The sequence below is a fragment of the Silurus meridionalis genome, chromosome 9, assembly GCF_014805685.1.
Source record: "Silurus meridionalis isolate SWU-2019-XX chromosome 9, ASM1480568v1, whole genome shotgun sequence".
NCBI lineage: Eukaryota > Metazoa > Chordata > Actinopteri > Siluriformes > Siluridae > Silurus > Silurus meridionalis.
The window spans coordinates 3,208,836-3,222,990 of NC_060892.1; positions in this window are offsets into that span (position 1 = coordinate 3,208,836).

Sequence of the window (14,155 nt, forward strand, 5' to 3'; positions counted from 1 at the left end):
TATTTAAAAAAATGCCTGCTTTGTTAAATAATATATAAAATAATAATTTATAATATGTTATAAAAATAAATTTGAATAAATCAAATGCACTTGTTTATTATATTAGTTAAGTTGAGTTATCAATTAAATTGACTAAAATGAAATAAATGGAAACGTTTTTATAATAATATTAAATACTTTACATTCAATTGACCCCATTCAGGGAATACAGATGTGCATGTCTACTTGTTCAACCTCCACGTCATGTCGTCCCTTGTCCACATCATAAAATAATTTTCTCGTCGCTTTGATCAAATTGCGAACGCTTTGGTACATTAATTTAATTGATTGTGTACAATTGTATATTGTTTCCTACATTATCATTTGTTTGTCATGCTGATCAAAAAAATCTTATACTGGTTCTCACGTGAATAGTGTCAACTTCCAAAACATCTGGGCATCAGTTAATTGAATGCAAAATGGTTCAACCAATTGTCAGAATCTGTCGAGCGAAAATTTCTGTTCACCTTTTTAATTTGTTTTGTAAATGCGTCTTGAATTGATGGATTGTGCAGATGAATCTTGAATGTCACTAATAAAGCCGAGTGAACGGCGTGAGATCAACCGATAATCGACTAGTTTTCTAAAACAGGGTCAAAGGTGAATCTTGTGAATCTTCAACCTTGGTGACGGAGCAAAACACAGAGTACAAATTCAGAGTACATTTGTGCTGTTGAAATGTATAGATGCCAAACAGAAGAAATTCAGCCTTGAGCATTTTCAATCATTGTAACCCAAACCGTAATTTACATGAGGAAATACTGAAACCGTGCACCGTCACATTTTAATGATCTTGTTTGTGAATAAGGGCGAAAGCGGTTCTGATGTCAGTGAGATATTTATTGACACTGATACTTTTGAGACATTACCTAAGGATTTTATGTAAAGTACAGGCTTTTGCAGGTAATCCATCATGTTTGTACTAATTGTTTTGAGAAATGCAACTCTGTAAAGTGAAAAACTGTAAAGTTTGAGTATATGAATATTGACTCGTATAGTCCTACAGATTTGTAGTTTAATGTGTGTATTATTTTGTCTCATTGCAGTGGTTGAAACGGGGCTGCGCACAGTGGAAATCACTCGTGTAAGAACTTGTTTTTCTGAAGCAACACCATGGGAATGATATTGAAAGCTTTTCATATGAGCGAGGCTTTATGAAGGTTTTGTGTGTGTGTGTGTGTGTGTGTGTGTGTGTGTGTGTGTGTGTGTGTGTGTGTGTGTGTCCACAGGGTCCAACTGATGCTTTAGGGATCAGTATAGCTGGAGGAAAGGGCAGTCCATTGGGAGACATCCCCATCTTCATCGCCATGATCCAGGCAAACGGTGTCGCTGCCAGGACACACCGCCTCAAGGTGACAACACACACACACACACACACACACCCTTCCCTCTCTCCTTTCATCTTTGTCCTCAGTATACAGACAGAAGAAGTGTTATTGATTGAGCTTTGTGCAGGAGAAGGCCACTGCTCTGAGTGGAATTGATTAATCAAATGCATGTTTGCGTTCCTTATAATTATGTCTCCCCGTCTCTCTCTCTCTCTCTCTCTCTCTCTCTCTGTAGGTTGGCGACCGTATCGTGAGCATCAACTCGCAGTCTCTAGAGGGTCTGACTCACGGGGAGGTGGTCACCATGCTAAAAAACGCCTACGGCAACATCACGTTACAGGTACGATCCTGAACCCTGAAGCTCACACACATGCTCACATGTACATTTACGTTTACGTTTACGCCAAGCGCTTTGAAGTCTCTATCAATATCGTATAATAGCGTATGAGCATAACATCATGACTGGTAAAGTAAATAACACTGGTTATCTCTTCATCATGGCACCTGTTAGTAGGTGGGATGTTTTAGGTAGCAAGTGAACATTTTGTCCTCAAATTTGATGTGTTTGAATCAGGAAAAATGGTGACGGCTAGACGACTGGGTCAGAGCGTCTCCATACTGCCACAGAGCAGTGGTCAGTATCAAAAGTGCTTAAAGGCAAAAACAGTGGTGAACTGGCGACAGGGTCGTGAGCAGCCGAGGCTCATTGATGTATGTAGGAAGCGAAGGCTGGTCCGTGACGAGCTCCTGTAGCTGAAATTACTGAAGAAGTTCTGGCTTTTAATGCTGGACAGGTTTTATTTTTCCAGCAAAAGGGGAACAACGCAATATTAGGCAGGTGATCATAATGTTATGGCTGATTGGTGGCCACAGTTATGCCTGGTCGCTGTATGTTAATTCACATGGAAATGTACAAAATCTCACATGTGGTGGGAGTTCATGTGGAAGTGCCTTGTTAGATTTTTTTATCACACCGAAACAGAAGCTCATATTGTTGTGGGGGGACACCAAATGTTGGAGACTGTGTGGGTTTTAGGAAGCCAAACATTGGCATATACTCTGGGAATGGCGAGTGATAAATCCTTTTCGGTCAGAGATTCATAAAGCAGTGGAACACATACTTAACACAGCCCTTCCTTTGCACTTTTCTACACTATTTCTGGTATAACATCTATTTACTATGTTTGTAAATGACATCTGTGTCATGGAAAAGATTATTTTCTCCCTACATCTTCAGAAAAATGTGTTTATTCAATTCTGGACTGAGTGAGTTGAATACACGAGGCAATTACAACCAGACGCTGTTGTGGTATAGAACAAATTATTAACTTTTTAAATAAAAAAATGGTTCTTGTGAATCCCCTTGCAGACTTCTCCGCTCTTATGTATTGGAAATTAGTATGGTTTTTTATCTACAATTAACAACCTTTGTTTTATGGAGTTGGATTATGAAGCATACTGTCTTTTTTTATGTGCTTATTATAGAATTAAAAAGAAAGAATAAAAAAGTTGTATGGCAGATAAGAATATACTGTAATTTCCGGACTATTAAACGCACCCAAATATAAGCCACACCCACTGAATTTGACAAAGATTTGTATTTTGAACATAAATAAGCCGCACCTGTCTATAAGCCGCTGTCTACACTGAAACTAATGAACTTTACACAGGCTTTAATGAAAGACAGTGTCTGTTACACGGCTTGTATCTAAACAGTAGCCTACCAAGAAAGTCATTGTTCACTGTCTTCCTCCTTCCTTTCACAACTATTTCTCTCGGGAGTTTATCTTTTGGCATCGCCGTGCGTTTAAAAATCACCATCGGTGAATCTTTTCTCCCGATGCCGTGCAGCTCAGAACACAGGTGAAGTGTGTTTTCATGCCCGGTTGTTTTCAGCGTGACGAATGATTCGCATTTCCTGTAGACAGTCCGAGTGAGCGGCAGGTTAAACGTCAGAGGAACATCATCCATATTTATGATGTGGTGCGGCCCGATTCAGTGGGAGCGCATCTGATTTAATATAAAGAGTTTCATTGGTTCACCTGAACCTGTTCCGCAGTTTTATTGGTCTAATGTTATGGGGCTCAGTTTTTTGGTGGCATGAAGCTTGTGAAACGGGGAAAACCCAGGAAATATCCATAAATTAGCCGCTTCATTGTTTAAGACACAGGGTTGAAAGTGCGGGAAAAATATAGTCCGGAAAATACGGTAATGTAATTCCTGTTTTGGAATAAATACTACTGTTTATGCTACAGCAAATAATTGCTAGTTATAGGAAGAGGCAGGTCTTCACACATCATGACTCAGCTGACTAAGAGAAGTTCATTCCACCACCTTGGTGCCAGAACTGAAAGAAATCATGATGTGTACCTAGCTTTTACCCTGAGAGATGGTGGGACCAGTTGAGCAGTTCTGTATGATCTGATAGCAAATAGGAAATAAACTGCATAGTAACAGATGGCAAATTTTTATTCCCTGTTCATCCCCTTTGACCTCTTTATCATTGTGCTGTGTTATTAGCACAGTCAGGAAATCTGCTCCAAAAACAAACAAACAAGCAAGCATTTTTAATAATGAATACATTAAACCTGTTTGTAAAGCAAATATTTGTACAAAGTATTTGCAACTGAGGCTGTGTTTTTATTCATGATTATATAAAATTAACTACACAGTGTTCGTGTGCACAGTTTCATGGTAACTCTGTTGCCCCACGATGCCAAATTGCCACCACAGAAATCGCAAATCCACCTGGCACGGATCTGACGAGCGTAAATTAGTGCACCTGAAAAGAGGAGGGTGGCTGTAAATCTCGAACAGTTGGCGAGGAAATAATTAGTTCAGAGTGATTTATACGGACCTTTTACGAGAACATTAACTGTTTTCGCTGGATTCATTTGTGGGCACTGCGGTTTTTATTTGCATTTTCTTCAGCACTTTTTTTTGGGGCTTTTTGATATACTAAAATGGAATTAGTTTTTTCTTTTGCTAAGCGTATATGCACTGACATCTGATATACTATATGAACAAAAGTTGGTGGAGACCTGATTACAAGATTGTATGTGCTTTATCAGAATCTCATTTCCTGTTAAAATAAGCTTTACTCTTCTGGGAAGATGTTCCACTAGATTTTGGACTGTTTTCGTGGAGATTTGTGTTTATTCAGGGTGTTCGTAAAGGCAGGTACTGACGGGAGGTGAGGTGAGGAGGGCTGGGGTGCAGTCAGTGCTCACATTCATCCTGTTGAGTAGGTATAAGTTTAGAGCTTTATAACTTGAGATCTTCCACACACTTCTATCTGGAGGTCGACCGATTTATGTATTTTTGTTGATTATTTGGCACTGATAGTTTAGATTGCAGGAACAATTGAAAAATCTATACCGATAGTTTTTCCGGGTTGCTTTATGCAGTACGAGAGCGGCCTCTAGAGGCGAATCAGTGTCACCACGTGTTGTTTAAAGGTTTTTTGTTGATTTTGTAACTGTTTTTATTTATTTGCTAATTTGCTTATTATTTTCTTTTTGTTTAAGTTCAAATGAATGTCTTTTATTTATCTAAATGTTTATTAATATAATTAACAAATTAATGATACTGTTAAAAATTTAAATAAAATAATGTTGTGTTCACTAGTATTTTACACGGAGTGTTAGGTTTGTTTGTTTTTATCGGTATCTGTAAAATCCACTATTGGTCGACCTCTACTTCCAAACCATGCAAAGCATATCTTCATGGAGCTGGCTTTGTGCACAGGGGTGTTGTCATGCTGGAACAGATTTGGGTCTCCTGGTACAAACGAAGGGAAGATTCCGTGCTCTATACGATTGTGCTTAATAGATTTGGAGGTCTGAAAAAAAGAACTACATTTTGTCCCTAATGTCGAGTTTATGAATTGTAGAATACTCTAATATTCAATACTGTGACCAGCCGAAGTCTCTTGCAGTAACTTTCCAATGAAATATGATGCTTTTTAACACTGATAATCTTGTGACACGAAATATCGGCCTTTGTCCCTGTAATCAGTGCGTTTTTGTGCGACGTGATTTAAAGAAGGTGCGTTTGCACAAGCTCGAACCCAAATCTCAGAATTTCATTTTTTGTGTGTGTGTGTGTGTGTGTGTGTGTGTGTGTGTGTAATCGATTTTTTTCGCCGATTGCTAGTGTGTAAATGCTGCTTTCGCATTTGACCTAGCCGTTAACCCAAGTCTGCTTTTGTATGCTTTTTCAGTCTTCTGTAAATTTCTCATTGGTTCTATCACCCACCTGTACATCCTGAAGCTTTTTTATTTCCTTCTGCAGGGCTGCTCGGTTTATTCATGCGCGATTGTATTCAAAATTGTGAGCGGGTGCGAAAGGTGTATAGATACACGGGTGTGAAAAAAAGAGAGGTTGTGTGTGCGATTGTGTTTGACTGAATGTATAGGATTGTGTTTGTGTGCTGATCACTGACTGGATGTGGGTGCTATACAGTACTGTGGGGGTGTGGAGAAGGTGTTTGTGTGTGTGTGTGTGTGTGTGTGTGTGTGTGTGTGTGTGTGTGTGTGTGTGTGTGTGGATTTATTGTAGTGTGTGAGTGGTTGGTGCTGTGTCACTGCGCCGTTATCAGCTCTCGGCAGCTGTGCGGCAGTTGAGCGCGGGTTGCCAGATAATCCCGGGCCTTTATGCAAATGCGCCGTTATCTGCCGCGCTCCAGGAGGAATGCAGCGAGCTTTCAAACAGGGGGAGCCCTGCCTGTACGCTGCTGATTAAACCAGCTAAGAGACCAATTACTGTTTACCCTCTCTCTCTCTCTCTCTCTCTCTCTCTCTCTCTCTCTCTCTCTCTCTCTCTGTCCCTCTCCCTCTCTCCTTCTCTCAGTCTTTACCACGTCCATTCCTGCTCATTTACGTACATGTCCTCTCATCTTTTTTTTCCCCTCAATAGTAGGTACATGTGAAATCCCCCCCACCCCCCTGGCACGTGTCAGATGCCACCTGACGTCTTAATATTTACTCTGATTATTTGATTATTTTTTGACATTGTTTTGGCCCCAAGAGACCAGAAAGTAACTGGATATGATTTATCTGCATGGTCTTTAAAAAAAAAATAATAATTCAGCAAATACTGTTCTCTGTCTCTCTCTGTCTTTTTCTGTTTGTCTCTCTCTCTCTCTCTCTCTCTCTCTCTCTCTCTCTCTCTTTCTGTTTGTCCATCTCTCTCTCCCTCTGCCTCTGTCTGTTTCTATGTCTATTTTTCTGTCTGTTGGTTTCTTTATTTCTTTCTGTTTGTTTCTCTGTCTCTTTTTCTGTCTGTCTCTCTGTCTGTCGGTCTCTGCCTCGGTCTTTCTGTCTGTTTTTTTGTCTGTCTGTCTGGCTGGCTCTGTCTGTCTAACTGTCTGTCTTGGTCTCTTAATCGGTCTCTTTCAGTTTGTCTGTCTATTTTCTCTGTCTCTCTGTTTCTCTGTCTGTCTCTCTCATTCTGTCTGTCTGTCTGTCTCTATCTTTTTTGCCTGTTTGTCTCAATTTCTGTCTCTTTTTCTGTCTTTCAGTCTCTCTCTCTCTCTCTCTCTCTCTCTCTCTCTCTCTGTCTCTTTCTGTCAGTTTTTCTGTCTGTCAGTCTCTCTGTTTCCCTTTTTCTGTCTGTCTCTCTCTGTCAGTCTCATTGTCTTTCTCTCTTTGTCTGACTCTGTCTGTTTTTCTGTCTGTCAGTCTCTCTGTCTATTTTCGCTGTTTCTCTCTTATTCTGTATGTCTGCCTCTCTCTGTTTCTTTGTCTCTATCTTTCTAACTTTGTCTTGTTTCTCTCTGTCTCTCTCTTTCTCTCTCTCTTTCTCTCCCCCTCCCTCTCTCTCTGAGAAGTGAATGTGATGGCAAGGGAATGTTTACACACTTTTTCTCCCAAACTGGCCAAGTCATTCTTTAATTAGCTTTTGTTTGTTGTTGTGCGTTTTAGTTTTAATTGCCTCGTCGCTAATTAAATATGGAAATGAGTTTTTTTTCTCTTTCGGAGCTCTGCCACCGCCGTCAGTGCAGTCATCAGGTTTAATTGATGTGTGGGCAAAAAAAAAAAAAAACAAACAACAAAAAAAACCCTCGAAATGCTGCAAAAAGAAAAAGAAGTCCTTTATTAATGCAGGAGAATAGAGACGGGGGCTGATGAGTGATGGTAGGAAGTGTTTGTCAGAGGATCGATGTCTTTGAAGCAGCGCCTGTCTGTGGAACAATCGTACGCATGGCATCCAGGACAGGAGGGATTACAGGGGTGCATTTCAACGCCCAACACACACATCACATTAGCAGATGCACGTTATCACAGGCATACAGTCATCTTTATGACACACAAGCTTTCAGACTCACTGATAGGAGTGCTGTGTGTGTGTGTGTGTGTGTGTGTGTGTGTGTGTGTGTGTGTGTGTGTTTTGACATATCTGGATGCGTGTATGCTTTCAAGGCCCATTTTTTCAGGATGTTTGATGATCTTCTGTGGGTCTCTCTGACAGGTGATAGCGGACACGAACATCAGCGCCATCGCCAGTCAGGTTGAGAGCATGTCCTCAAGCTCCACCCTGAGCACCAACCCCGAGGCCTTGATTACAGATCCAGAGTGAGTTATGAGACTCTCCATCCCATCACATTCCTTCATTTAAGTACTACACTCTTTCCACCAGATTTGATTCCTCTTACACGAACATGTTTTTTTTATTATTAAAATCATATTTTTGTCACTAACTTTAAATAAGACAAAACAAGACGATGTCCCACAAACCTCCTGTGACCTCAAACCAGTCTGGCTCTCAACCTCTGAACTCCAAATGCTCGAGTCACTCAAACTCTTTTTTTATAAACTGAGAATAGAGTTGCAAACATCTGGGAATTTTCAATACTGGAAACTTTCCATGGTAATTAACTGGAATAAACTGGAAATCTATTATATATTTATTATATAAAAATGTATGCAATTCTAGCTGAAATTGCACATCCATCTACTGTATCACATGCACACGGCACACTTGCTGCAGGGTTATTTAGGCCACACCCCCTACATGCACTGTGCATACCTCTATAACATAACGCACATCATTTCCTGTATCCTGCACACAAAATAACGTCCATCTTGTCGAGTTTTCACGTAAATTACATGAATATTACATCCATTTATGTTTAAAACCTCCTTGTGCTGTACGCCAGCTGTTGTGCAACCAAATTATACTAACAATTAAATCATGTTTGCATGTACGTCAGCTTATATTTATGCATATGATACAAATTTCTAACAAATTCCTATACATTTGTGTAAATTCCCATAAATTTCTGGTAAGTTTCCAACTTGGAATAATAATATTGGAATATTTCCAGATTTCTCCAGTCGACGTTTCCATGGAAAGTCTCTGGTCTAAGTTTTTGTGTTTAAAACATAATGTATGTTTCTTGTGACAGAACGCCAAAGCCAAAGAGCATCACGCTGGAGAAGGGCTCTGAAGGCCTCGGCTTTAGCATCGTAGGAGGCTTCGGGAGTCCGCATGGAGACCTGCCTATCTACGTCAAAACTGTCTTCTGCAAGGTACAAAAAAAACAAGCGTGTATAAATCTCCCGATTAAATATTTCCATGCGAAAGATGAGAGACGGAGGACTGGATCGTCTGTTTGTTTCTGGATTACGAACCAGTCATAATTCATTTCGTTTGGAGGTTCAAAAGATTCTGAATATCATCTGCAGAACACGAATTTAATAAATACTGGTCACAGATTAACCAAAAAGAAATACATTGAAAACCCCAATAAAAAAATTTCTAATAAATTAATTAGTCTTATCGACAGAATGTGGGGTTTCCAAATATCTGTGCTTTGTCTTGGTTGTGCTACAACCACCAGGAACCAGCAGGGGGCAGACAAGAGTCAAACATCAAAGCTAATACCCGATTCAGCGGCAGAATGGTTTTACTCACCAATGGTGATCATGTTCTGTCAGATCTTTGCGGTGAAGAAAATAATGCACAACCCTAAACAGCTCTTTGGATTGAAGATTCCAAATAAAATCCTTTTAGGAAGCAAAGAGCTGCAGAGGAACCGTCTTTTGTGCATGCCTTCTGGTTCCTAATGAGCGCTGTGTGGTCAAGGCTACAATATGAATTGTTTTTCTGTTATTCTATCATATGTAGAGTGATTGTTACTATAAGCATTATCATGTTGGAGAAAGCCTTTAGAATATGGTAAATCAGGGTAATGAAGGGATTCACATGGTCTTTATGAAGACTCCCAGTAAACTATCGCATTCAAGTGATGATTGATTTGTTTTCACTGGAGCAAAAGTGAGCGAGGATAATATTCCCCACACCGTTATACCGCCTCCACCGGCCTGTACTATTGAGTCAAGGCAGCTTGGGTTCATGGATTCCATAGTGTTGGTGTCAAAGTCTGACCATCCCATCTGTGTGGCTGTGCCTTTAACTTTCGTTTTGGTGAGCTTGTGCCCAGCCAGCATCAGCTTCCTGTTCTTGGATAACAGCAAAGAATCCTCCACTCCTCTAGGAAGATGTTCCACTAGATTTTAGAGTGTGCTTGTGGAGATTCATTCAGCAACAAGAGCATTATTATAATTGACGTAGATGAGTTGAGGAGGCCTGTGGTGCAGTCAGCATTCAACTTCATTCCAAAGATGTTCAATAGGGTTTAGAGCGCTGTAGCAAGAGATCTTTCATTTCAACCCCTGTAAAGCATATCTTCATGGAGCTGGCTTTGTGCACAGGGGCATTGTCATGCTCGAACTAGTTCAGGTGAAGTGCTACAGCATCCCAAAGTTTGGAGACAAACCAAATATGGCTGGAAAGGTTGTACCAAAACCTTTGTGTGTATGGAGTTTTTGTTGGATGAGATCAATTCAGTGTGCCATAAAAATTTTTCTCAAAATATATCTGTAGAAGGATTCATTTCCAAACAGCAAACCTGGAAAACCGCTGACCAGAATGCTGCGTTTTTGATACATACGTGTTGCCATTCAAGTAAAACATTTTATAAGAAAGGATCTTTGAGTGGCATGTAGACATTTAGAGAGTGATCATAACTTTCAATAAAGGCTACAATTGTAGTCTAGACCTTTCACGTTATGAAAACATTTGACTCATGAAACGAAAAATACAACAAAGGACACCCAGAACTGTTACGCAGCTAGAATCCAGTATAAGACAACTATGTGAGAACATTCCTCTCCTAAAATGTCATGCAACTGGTCTCCTCAGTTCCTAGATGAATACAGACAGAAGGTGTGATGCTACACAACATCAAATTAAAAATGACCTTATTTCTGTCTTTAAAATGGTATGTATTTTTAGGTTAAACATTTGATGTTTTTTGATGTTTTTTATTGTGAATATAATGAGTTTATGGGAATTTGCAAATCATTGCATTCTGTTTTTATCTACATTTTACCCAGTCTCCCAACTTTTTTGGAATTGGGGTTATACATCTGGAATTGACTTTTTCCTCCTGGGCCAAACAATGTACATGTCCTTACGCACCGTTTATGTGAGAAATGACTTGAAATGTACAGAAAGCTTTTTACGTCTGCTGTATATCCAAGAGGAATTTATGGTTGTAAAACAAAATCTGAAATCCTGATATTGATCTGTGTGTGTGTGTGTGTGTGTGTGTGTGTTTGTGTTTGTGTGTGTGTAGGGGGCAGCAGCGGTAGACGGGCGTCTAAAGCGTGGAGATCAGATCCTATCTGTAAATGGAGAGAGTCTGGAAGGAGTCACGCATGAGCAGGCCGTGGCCATCCTGAAGAAGCAGAGAGGGCTTGTCACACTGTCTGTACTGTCCTAACACAAACATACACTCGTAGGCACTGCCACGATACACACACACGCACACACACACCTTGATGTGGGCGCATGCATAGCCCCTGATTAAATTCTCCTTCAGGTGTGTAGAGCTCAGTAACCCAAACTCCATCCATGATCTTTTTGAGAATGAGATGGAGCCAACCCCAGTGTGTGTGTGTGTGTGTGTGTGTGTGTGTGTGTGTGTGCATTTCTCTAAACTTTCACTCAACAAGAAGGGAATTTGCTCATGACCCTCGTCTTGAATCCTTTTCCTTTCATTCAGTTACAACTTATAATAATCGACACTCCACTCGATCCAAGTGTGTAGATGAGGTGAGGGTGCGGTTCAGGGTTATGACTTTAGGGCAGATCGACCCTTCAGAGGCAAAATGAAAAATAAATGACACATTTCCCTGTTCTGACACAATGACAAAAAATAAATAAAGCATTAACAGTAACAGTCCAGGAATGAGACAGACAGGAACGATGTGATGGAATGTCACCAGAGATGTTGGGAAGTTTCCAGATTTCCATCCTAGAAGCAATACAAGTCGTTCTGAACAAACTTTACATATAAGAAGGTACATGCTTTATTTAAATACCATGATACCAATCTGTCCTCTGAGGGAGTTGATGGAGAGCTTAGTTTTTGTTTTTGTTTGTTTGTTTGTTTACATTTATACGGCAATGTTGGTTTAGTTTGGTGGTTAAATCTCTGGGTTACTGATCATAAGGTTGGAGGTTCAATCTCAGTTTTGCCAAGCTGCCACTGTTTGGCCCTTGAGCAAGGCCCTTGACCCTATTTTCTCCAGGGGTCCTATACCATGGCTGACCATGCGCTCTGACCACAGCTTCTTAACAAGCTGGGATAAACAAAATCTAGTGTCTTTCTGGTTGTTGGGTTCAAACCCCAGCACTGACAAGCTACTGCTGTTGGGCCCATGAGGGGGCACCTACTATGATCTGGCCATGCATGCTGAGCCCAGCTTCCTGACGAGATGTGATATACAAAAACCTAGTGGAAGTGTCAGCTCAGTGGTTAAGGCTGTTCAAGTCCCAGTATAACCAAGCTGCCACTCTTGGGCTCTTGAGCAAGGCCCTTAACCCTATCTGCTCTAGGGGTGCTGTATCATAACAACACCTTTCCAACAAGCTGGGATATGCGAGAACCTGGTGCAAGAGGTAACACAGTGGTTATGGCACTGGACTATTGATCATAAGGTCAGGGGTTTAAGCCCAAGCATCCACTCTTGGGCCCTTGAGCAAGGCCCTTAACCCATTTGTGCTTCCAGAGGCACTTCCTTACATAGGAAGAAACTATATCACTGTGTTATAATGTACAGGTGACAAATATAAAGCACTTTTACCTTTACATGAAGCACAAATGTCACTAATGACTAAAAAATAAATACGTCTGGAGCGAAATGCCGCAAAAAAGGGAAAACACAAGAACAAGGGCTTGATCATGGGAAATATAATATATACCATGGTATCTTTTTAGATTGAGTGAAAAACAGCATTTCCAGTGTCTGTCGTCTCTACACATTCACATCCACTGTATGAGCTGTGATTCCGGGTTTCAGTGTTTTCTCAGAGCAGGGAAACGTGTCAAACTTCTCACTATTGGTAACCACCCAATTGCCGTTATGTTGGGAAACAACTGATACAAATGATTTCTATTTTCATGCAAAGCTGCCAACAACCTTTTTTTTTTTTTGCCTGGAAACTAATTCATTGCACCAGATCTGTCACTGCAATAAAACATACACCCTGAACACACGTTCCCAATCGCTCATTCTGGACCTCAAAAATCGTTCGTTTCATAGAAAATAATAGGGATGAACTGTGAGAAGGGGCCGATGCTGGGTGTTATTTTTTCTCTGGCGATTATTAGATTCGATTCTTCCGTTATAGACGTCCTCTTCATTATCATATTTAGAGTCCCTGATTCTGACTGAATAATCGTTTTAGATTCCCAATTCAATATTTTTTTTTCTTTTTTTGTTTTTTCTTTTTATTTACTAAAGCTATCACCAGTGTTTCATCATTTAATTGCACAAATCCTGTCAGTGTAAATATGTAATTTATTTCCTTTATTCAAGTTCATTTTGTAGGTTTGCCCCAGCGTTCCTATCCGTAACTAAAATGAAAATGGTATGCGTGAGCGAGGTATGGTTTTTTTTTTACACAGTGTCGACCACAATATGAGGAAATCCTGTGTCAGCTGGACTCCCGATCTTCAAACGGAAATGTGCCAGATTCTTGCAAAGCCGCTTGACCTCGGGGTCGTAGAGAATTCACGAGGAGGTTCTCGCCAAAACCACTTTCTGCGTTGGGTTTTCACTCGAACACATTCGACACGTTTCGGATTCTGCTTGTACTGAGCTGTAGCATGAAAACACTACATTTGAACTTCCAATATATGTTCAAAATCAGGAGTGTCTGACTCAGAGAAGTTTCTTCACCCCGGCTCTAATGCACTATTAACACCTGTGAGGTCATTATAACACCTGAAACATGGAAAAGGGGTGGAGACCAGCGGCTGTACACATGATTAAATACAGTATTTTGTGTATTAGTGTAGAATGTTAGAAAATAGTGCCTAGTACATCGTCCGAGGCCTTGACTTGTAGCTGAAGGCTTAAATCACGTGCGATAAATGAAGTAGAATGATTTCTATTCGCTAGAATAATTTCGGGAATGCTCTGACTCCGACACTCCCGTTCAAAATGGTCCTAACCTTTCAGCTTAACGGTCCTTTTTTGGAAACGAGTGCAGCACAGTGGTGCCACTGGTCGAGGGTTTTCCCAGCGCACACTTGTTCTTCACTTGGCTTCCATGCGCAGACTGTTTCCTTTATGCTGTCTGCCTTGAACTCCCTTTAAAACATATGTCTGTATCCAATGTTTGTTTTCTCTCTCACCCTGTCTCTGTCAACCCCCCACCCCGCCCCAACCCTGTTTCCCTTCCCGACTTCAAATACAGAAAAATGCAAATGT